At 50.1% G+C, this 6,373-nt stretch overlaps 5 non-coding genes across 5 annotated transcripts; all 5 read left to right on the forward strand.

The window, feature by feature from the left end:
* The first annotated feature begins 233 nt into the window (after positions 1-233).
* On the forward strand, positions 234-305 carry Trnap-agg (transfer RNA proline (anticodon AGG)). The gene has a single exon. It is a non-coding gene; the product is annotated as a tRNA-Pro (tRNA).
* Positions 306-374: 69 nt separating this feature from the next.
* Positions 375-446, forward strand: Trnap-ggg (transfer RNA proline (anticodon GGG)). The gene has a single exon. It is a non-coding gene; the product is annotated as a tRNA-Pro (tRNA).
* A 347-nt stretch (positions 447-793) lies between these two features.
* Trnap-agg (transfer RNA proline (anticodon AGG)) lies at positions 794-865 on the forward strand. The gene has a single exon. It is a non-coding gene; the product is annotated as a tRNA-Pro (tRNA).
* Positions 866-933: 68 nt separating this feature from the next.
* Positions 934-1,005, forward strand: Trnap-agg (transfer RNA proline (anticodon AGG)). Its single transcript has one exon. It is a non-coding gene; the product is annotated as a tRNA-Pro (tRNA).
* Positions 1,006-6,034: 5,029 nt separating this feature from the next.
* On the forward strand, positions 6,035-6,107 carry Trnap-agg (transfer RNA proline (anticodon AGG)). The gene has a single exon. It is a non-coding gene; the product is annotated as a tRNA-Pro (tRNA).
* The last annotated feature ends 266 nt before the right edge of the window (positions 6,108-6,373 follow it).

The following is a 6,373-nucleotide window of genomic DNA, read 5'->3' on the forward strand; positions in this document are numbered from 1 at the left end:
TGTATTGCCGTCCTGGCTCGTTGGTCTAGGGGTATGATTTTTCTCTTAGGTTGCGAGAGGTCCCGGGTTCAAATCCAGGACGAGCCCGTTGGCTCGTTGGTCTAGGGGTATGATTCTCTCTTAGGGTCCGAGGGGTCCCGGGTTCAAATCCAGGACGAGCCCGTTTGTTTTCTTTTTGTTGTTTTCAATTATTTCTGGCAAAAATAGGGGCAACCACGCGGTGTTGACGTCCTGTCTCGTTGGTCTAGGGGTATGATTCTCGCTTAGGGTGCGAGAGGTCCCGGGTTCAAGTCCCCGACGAGACCATTTGTTTTCTTTCTTGTTTACATTTATTTCTGGCAAAAATAGGGGCAACCACGCTGTATTGCCGTTCTGGCTCGTTGGTCTAGGGGTATGATTCTCGCTTGGGGTGCGTGAGGTCCCGGGTTCAAGTCCCGGACGAGCCCATTTGTTTTCTTTCTTGTTTACATTTATTTCTGGCAAAAATAGGGGCAACCACGCTGTATTGCCGTTCTGGCTCGTTGGTCTAGGGTTATGATTCTCGCTTAGGGTGCGTGAGGTCCCGGGTTCAAGTCCCGGACGAGCCCATTTGTTTTCTTTCTTGTTTTCATTTATTTCTGGCAAAAATAGGGGCAACCACGCTGCATTGCCGTCCTGGCTCGTTAGTCTAGGGGTATGATTCTCGCTTAGGGTGCGAGAGGTTCCGGGTTGAAATCCGGGATGGGCCCATGTGTTTTCTTGTTTTCATTCAGTTCTGGCAAAAATAGGGGCAACCACGCTGCATTGCCATCCTGGCTCGTTGGTCTAGGGGTATGATTCTCGCTTAGGGTGCGAGAGGTCCCGGGTTCAAATCCCGGACGAGCCCGTTTGTTTTATTTCTTGTTTTATTTATTTCTAGCAAAAATAGGGGCAACCAAGCTGCTTTGCCATCCTGGCTCGTTGGTCTAGGGGTATGATTCTCGCTTAGGGTGCAAGAGGTCCCGGGTTCAAATCCCGGACGAGCCCATTTGTTTTCTTTCTTGTTTTCATTTATTTCTGGCAAAAATAGGGGCAACCAGTCTGCATTGCCGTCCTGGCTCGTTGGTCTAGCTAGCTGCTTCCGGCCGCTGCGCAGTGCGGACGCAGGATGACGAGCTCCGTTCAAGGGGCGGCTTTGGCGGGCCCATCGGCTCGCGGTACTAGGTCTTCTGTTTTTGACAACTCTTCAAACCAGGATTATAAAGTTATTCTGCCTCATTTGCCATCAGGACCATCTGTTCTCAACACCATTTTTCTGCACGCGGACGTGAAAGCCAGGCCATACAAGGTGGAGGATTTCCGCGACCCGCTGGTGCGTCTGAATTTGCTGCCCGAGGTTGTGGCCTTGGGCGCATATCAGATGAACCACCTGTGGGCCGTGACATTCAAGGACGCCGAGGCAGCTGCGAAGTTGGTTGCCGCCTCCGAACTTCAAGTGAAGGGGCGGAGGTGCCTGATTTTCGATCCGCGGAGCCAGGACATACGCCTAAAGCTTCACTGGGTGCTCCACAACGTCCCCGACGACGAAGTGCGAGGCGGCCTGGCGCTTTACGGGAAGGTCACCGAAGTGACCCGTGACCGCTGGCGTGTGCCGGGCTGCACTTCGCAGCTCTCGACGACACGCCTGGTCACCCTACGACTCAAGTCGGGCGTCACCGTAGACGACATCCCGCACCAGCTACGGATCGCCGGTGAGCAGGCCCTTGTCGTGGTGCCCGGACGGGTACCGCTTTGTTTGCGCTGCCACCGGAGTGGCCACATTCGTCGGGAGTGCCGCGTCCCACGGTGCGGGCGGTGCCGCCGCTACGGCCACAGTGATAGCGAGTGCGTCCGCACTTACGCGAACGTGGCCGGACCAGGGGACGACGACCACAAGTCCGAGTACGTGATGGACGCCGAAGACGCGGAGAGCGCTTCGAAGGGCAAGGAAGAGGACGAGGACGCGGTGAAGGGGGCAACGCCCCCTGAACCTGCAGCCGCCGTGGCACCGAGCGCCGAACCACCTGCCGTAGGAGAAACGCCCACCGAAGTCTCGGACGTTCAGGGCAACCAAATCGCCACGGATGGTGCGGGCGTGACCGAAGCACCACTCTTGGCGTCGGAGGGGGAGAAAAGCAAGGTAGAAGAAGAAGTTGAGATGACAGGTGTCCTTGCTGGCTCTTCAAAGCGTACAAGGGATTATGTCGAGGAAAAACAGGCCAGCACCGCCGAGCCGAGCGGTGACGAACCCCCGGCGAAGGCTCCGACGCATGCTCGACGGGCGTCGGTGAAAGTGAAACCCAACGTCAACGCGGAGCGGCCCAGGAAGCCACCGGACACATAACGTAACGTCCCTTTTCGGCCCTGCAATGCGAACAATGCCCCTGATTCTCTCCGTGTAGTGCAGCGCAGCGAACAGCCGTCTCCGGGGGGTATACAGACAAGGGCACGGCAACGCACACGGAATATCCGCCGTCGCTACACTAGAGCCCAGGGTTCGTTGAGCTGGCCGTTGTATTTTGCTCTCAGTGTGCTTTAATTCGATATTATGGCTATTTTAAATAGGCCGCTTCGCATTTCTACTTTAAACGTAAGAGGGCTTGGGGCTAGGCGCAAGCAGTATCAGCTGGGAAGGATTATGGACGAAAAAGAAATAGATATAATGGCCATTCAAGAAACAAAAATAGAAAGCTAAAGCAGCACTGAGAGCATGATAAGGCCCTTTAGTGGCCGCTACAGCGTTTGTGTGAGTCATTCTGTGGGAACTTCGGGGGGGTGTTGTATTTTGGTTAGAAATTCAGTTGGTATTCGTGTACAAACAGTTACGTCGAGCGAAACTGGAAGGATTGTGTGTTGTGATTTCAACTACTGTGGGTTAGAATTTCGTGCAGTGTGTATCTATGCACCAAATGTTACACGGGATAGGACGGTTTTTTTTGAAGGGTTATCTGATTATTTAAAGCTGCAAGAAAGAGTAATTTTATTGGGCGACTTTAATTGTGTGTGTGAACGAAGAGACAGAACTGTGTCGCCGCGGACAAACGATCAGAGTGCAAGCGTCCTCTCAGAAGTTCTTGAAGACTGCGAACTAGAAGATGTAGCGCACTGTGCAGGGAGCAAAAATACTTTAAAGTTCACGCACTTTCAGGGCACAAGCCATGCGCGGCTGGACCGTGCATACGTATCTTTCGAGCTCGCTGCGGCGTGCAAGAACTACTCGGTCGATAGTGTCTCTTTTAGTGACCACTGCCTTGTTTCATTTGTGTTGGAGGAAAGGAGGAAGGAGTGTAAGAAGTTCAGCTGGGAACTTTGGAAATTTAATGTAAAATTATTACAAGACACCACATTCACGGATAGAGTACAGGAGATTGCAGAAAAACAAACAAACGACGAAATCAGCAGCTGGCGGGAAAGGTGGGAGGTATTCAAACAGGAATGCAAAATGGTAGCGATGGAGAGGGGGACAGTGCTTAAACGGCAAGAGAGGGAAGTGGAAAACAAACTCAGAAATAATCTGCAACACATGTTAAAACTCGAAAGCGAAATGCCTGGGGCATATAAAGAAGATATCAGAACCAATTAACATAAGCTAGAAGCCATCGATATAGAAAGATATCGGGGAGCGAACGTGAGGGCGAGGGCCGAAGTGTTTTTGGCGGTGAAGCGCCAACAAAGCGAGCGATAAAAGACGAAGCACGGTACGCGAGGGGCAATGGTATCGAGGAAATATATTGGCGAGACGCGCTTACCAGTGACAAAGAGAACATAAAAAGTGCGTTTCAAGAACATTACACAGAGTTGTTAAGCCCCGCAGTTCCAAAAACTGATGAGTACAAGCGAGACTTTCTTACAGTCATGCCAAGGTTGGAAGATGAGGTGAGGGACGACTTAGAGCGACCGATATCGCTTGGCGAAATTCACACGGCAATATCGGAGTTAAACGTAGGTAAGTCGCCAGGACCTGACGGGCTTGGTGCGGATTTTTATAAAAGGTTCTCAGATATAGTTACTCCGTTTTTATTTATGGTCTTTCGCGAGGCCTACGAGTCCAAGGTATTGCCGCGGTCTTTTGGTCGCACACACACCGTCCTCATACCCAAATCGGAAGACTGTGTTAAACTTCAGTCGGTTTCTGGGTACCGGCCGATTACATTGGCCAATGTAGATTACAAAATTCTTATGAAGATCTTAGCGCAACGATTGCAGAGTGTTATAAGAAGTGTAGTAGGGCCGCATCAGACCTGTGGCATAAAGGGGAGGAGTATAGTTACAAATATTCATGTTGCGCGCAGTGTGCTGGAGTGTTGTGATATGTTGTTTAAAAGGGTCGCTATGCTTCAAATTGATTTCGAGAAAGCGTTCGACCGAGTGTGCCATGAGATTCTTTTTTGTATTGTGGAGCATATAAATGTTGGTAATGTGACAATACCGGGAGTGCGTATGGCGTATTCTCACTGCTGCAGTCTGATAATCAACAAGAATGTCACGGGAAGTATTCCTGTACTGTCTTCTGTGCGACAAGGATGTCCAGCATCTCCTCTTCTGTTTGCAATTTATTTGGAACCTTTTTGTTTAAGAGTAATTAATGACAGTGGAGTACGTGGTTTTCATTTACACACAAGCGAAGTGAAGTTACTAACATACGCGGATGATGTGGCGGTTTTTTGTGAAGACGAGGAGAGTGTAAGCGCAGCCATATCGGTAACGAAGGAATTTTGTAGGCTTACTAACAGTTGTGTTAATTGGGCCAAGTGTGCTGGTTTTTTTCACGGGGAGTGGGGGTCAACACCATCTGTATTTGAAAACGTGTCTTGGTCGCGTACACCAGCGCGTCATCTCGGAGTTCCGCTGGATCGCTATCAGGATAGCGGCGAGTACTGGGAATCCGAGACGGCGAAGCTGTGCGAAAAAACAACGAAGTGGGGCGGTCGCGCATTGTCTGTTTTCGCACGAGCCACGGTATGCAACCTTTTTCTTTTGGCAAAGCTGTTGTATGTGCTGCAGGTGCTTCATTGTTCACGAGTCCACGTGCAGCGAATGCACAGAGTATTCGCAGTCTTTATCTGGTCATCGGTGTGGGAGCGTTCCAGTCGGAGTAACCTTTTTCGCCGAGTAAGGCATGGGGGTGTTGGCCTGTGTCATGTATTTGTTCGCCAGCTTGTGAACCGGTTTATGTTTCTGCGTGATACACGTGATCCATTTCTTCGCACTTTAATGCAGATTACATTAGTAGATGCCTTGCCTATGTATATTGTTTCTTCCGTAAGTGTTAGATGTGGTGCCGTGAAAGGCTATATGAAGGAAGTGGTTGAGTCCTTTCGTTTTCTGACTGTGAGATTTTCGGTAGAATATTTAGCCTCTGTTTCGAGAAAAACCCTTACAAATAATTTGAGGGAGATGCTGTTCCCCGTACCACGTTATCGTGAAATGTTTAGTTCTGGTCCTGGGCAGGATGTGTTATCCCGTGTGAAAAAAATGGCAGTCCCAGCATCCGTGAAAACTTTCTTTTTCAAGTTACATACAGGAACGCTGCCAGTTAAAACATGGATGGAGGAGAAGGGGCTGTTTATTGGTTGGTCAAACATCTGTACGCTGTGTGCGAAAGCCGAAACAGTGGAACATGTTTTCGTGGAGTGCTGGGACGCCGTATTTTTTTGGGACGTTTTACAGACAACGTTAAAGAAAGACCTGCCCATTTCAGCGCATGGCATTCGGTTCCTTCCGGTTGAGCGTGAAGATGAAGTCCCGTATGATTTGATCATGGCGCTAGGTTTGCACGCCATTTGGAGGTCCAGAATGGCTGTGCGACATGCGGACCCCAATGCGCTCACTGTAAGCAAGTATTTTGCTTAAAATGTCAGGTTGTTGTATGAAGTGTACAAGTTACAGGACCCCGAACTTGAATGGCTTCCTGTTTTGGAAGAGCTATGTACTTTTGATGTTTATTTTAAGTCCTTCCGTCAGCCAATGTTTGGCAGGCGGTTTTTAATTTATCCGTGACTCGTATTACGTGTGTGCAAAAGGTAATAAAAAAAATGGCTCGTTGGTCTAGGGGTATGATTCTCGCGTAGGTTGCGAGAGGTCCCGGGTTCAAATCCCGGACGAGCTCATTTGTTTTCTTGTTTTCATTTATTTCTGGCAAAAATAGCGGCAACCACGCTGCATTGCCGTCCTGGCTCGTTGGTCTAGGGGTATGATTCTCGCTTCCCCGCACGGGGCACCTTGAGTAATCTTGGTGACGGTACTGGCGATACCGCGGACCCCGAGCCCCCCAACATAAGCTGTACCCTACCGTGGTGATGTGTTTTTAAGGTGAAGGGTAGAAACGTCTAACGGTGGCCGTCGGAGCCTTGGTCAAGCTCCGGCCGATGGGCTC

The sequence above is a fragment of the Haemaphysalis longicornis genome, unplaced genomic scaffold (genome assembly GCF_048455015.1).
Source record: "Haemaphysalis longicornis isolate Haplotype H1 unplaced genomic scaffold, Haemaphysalis longicornis Haplotype H1 scaffold_135, whole genome shotgun sequence".
In the NCBI taxonomy this organism is placed as follows: Eukaryota; Metazoa; Arthropoda; class Arachnida; order Ixodida; family Ixodidae; genus Haemaphysalis; species Haemaphysalis longicornis.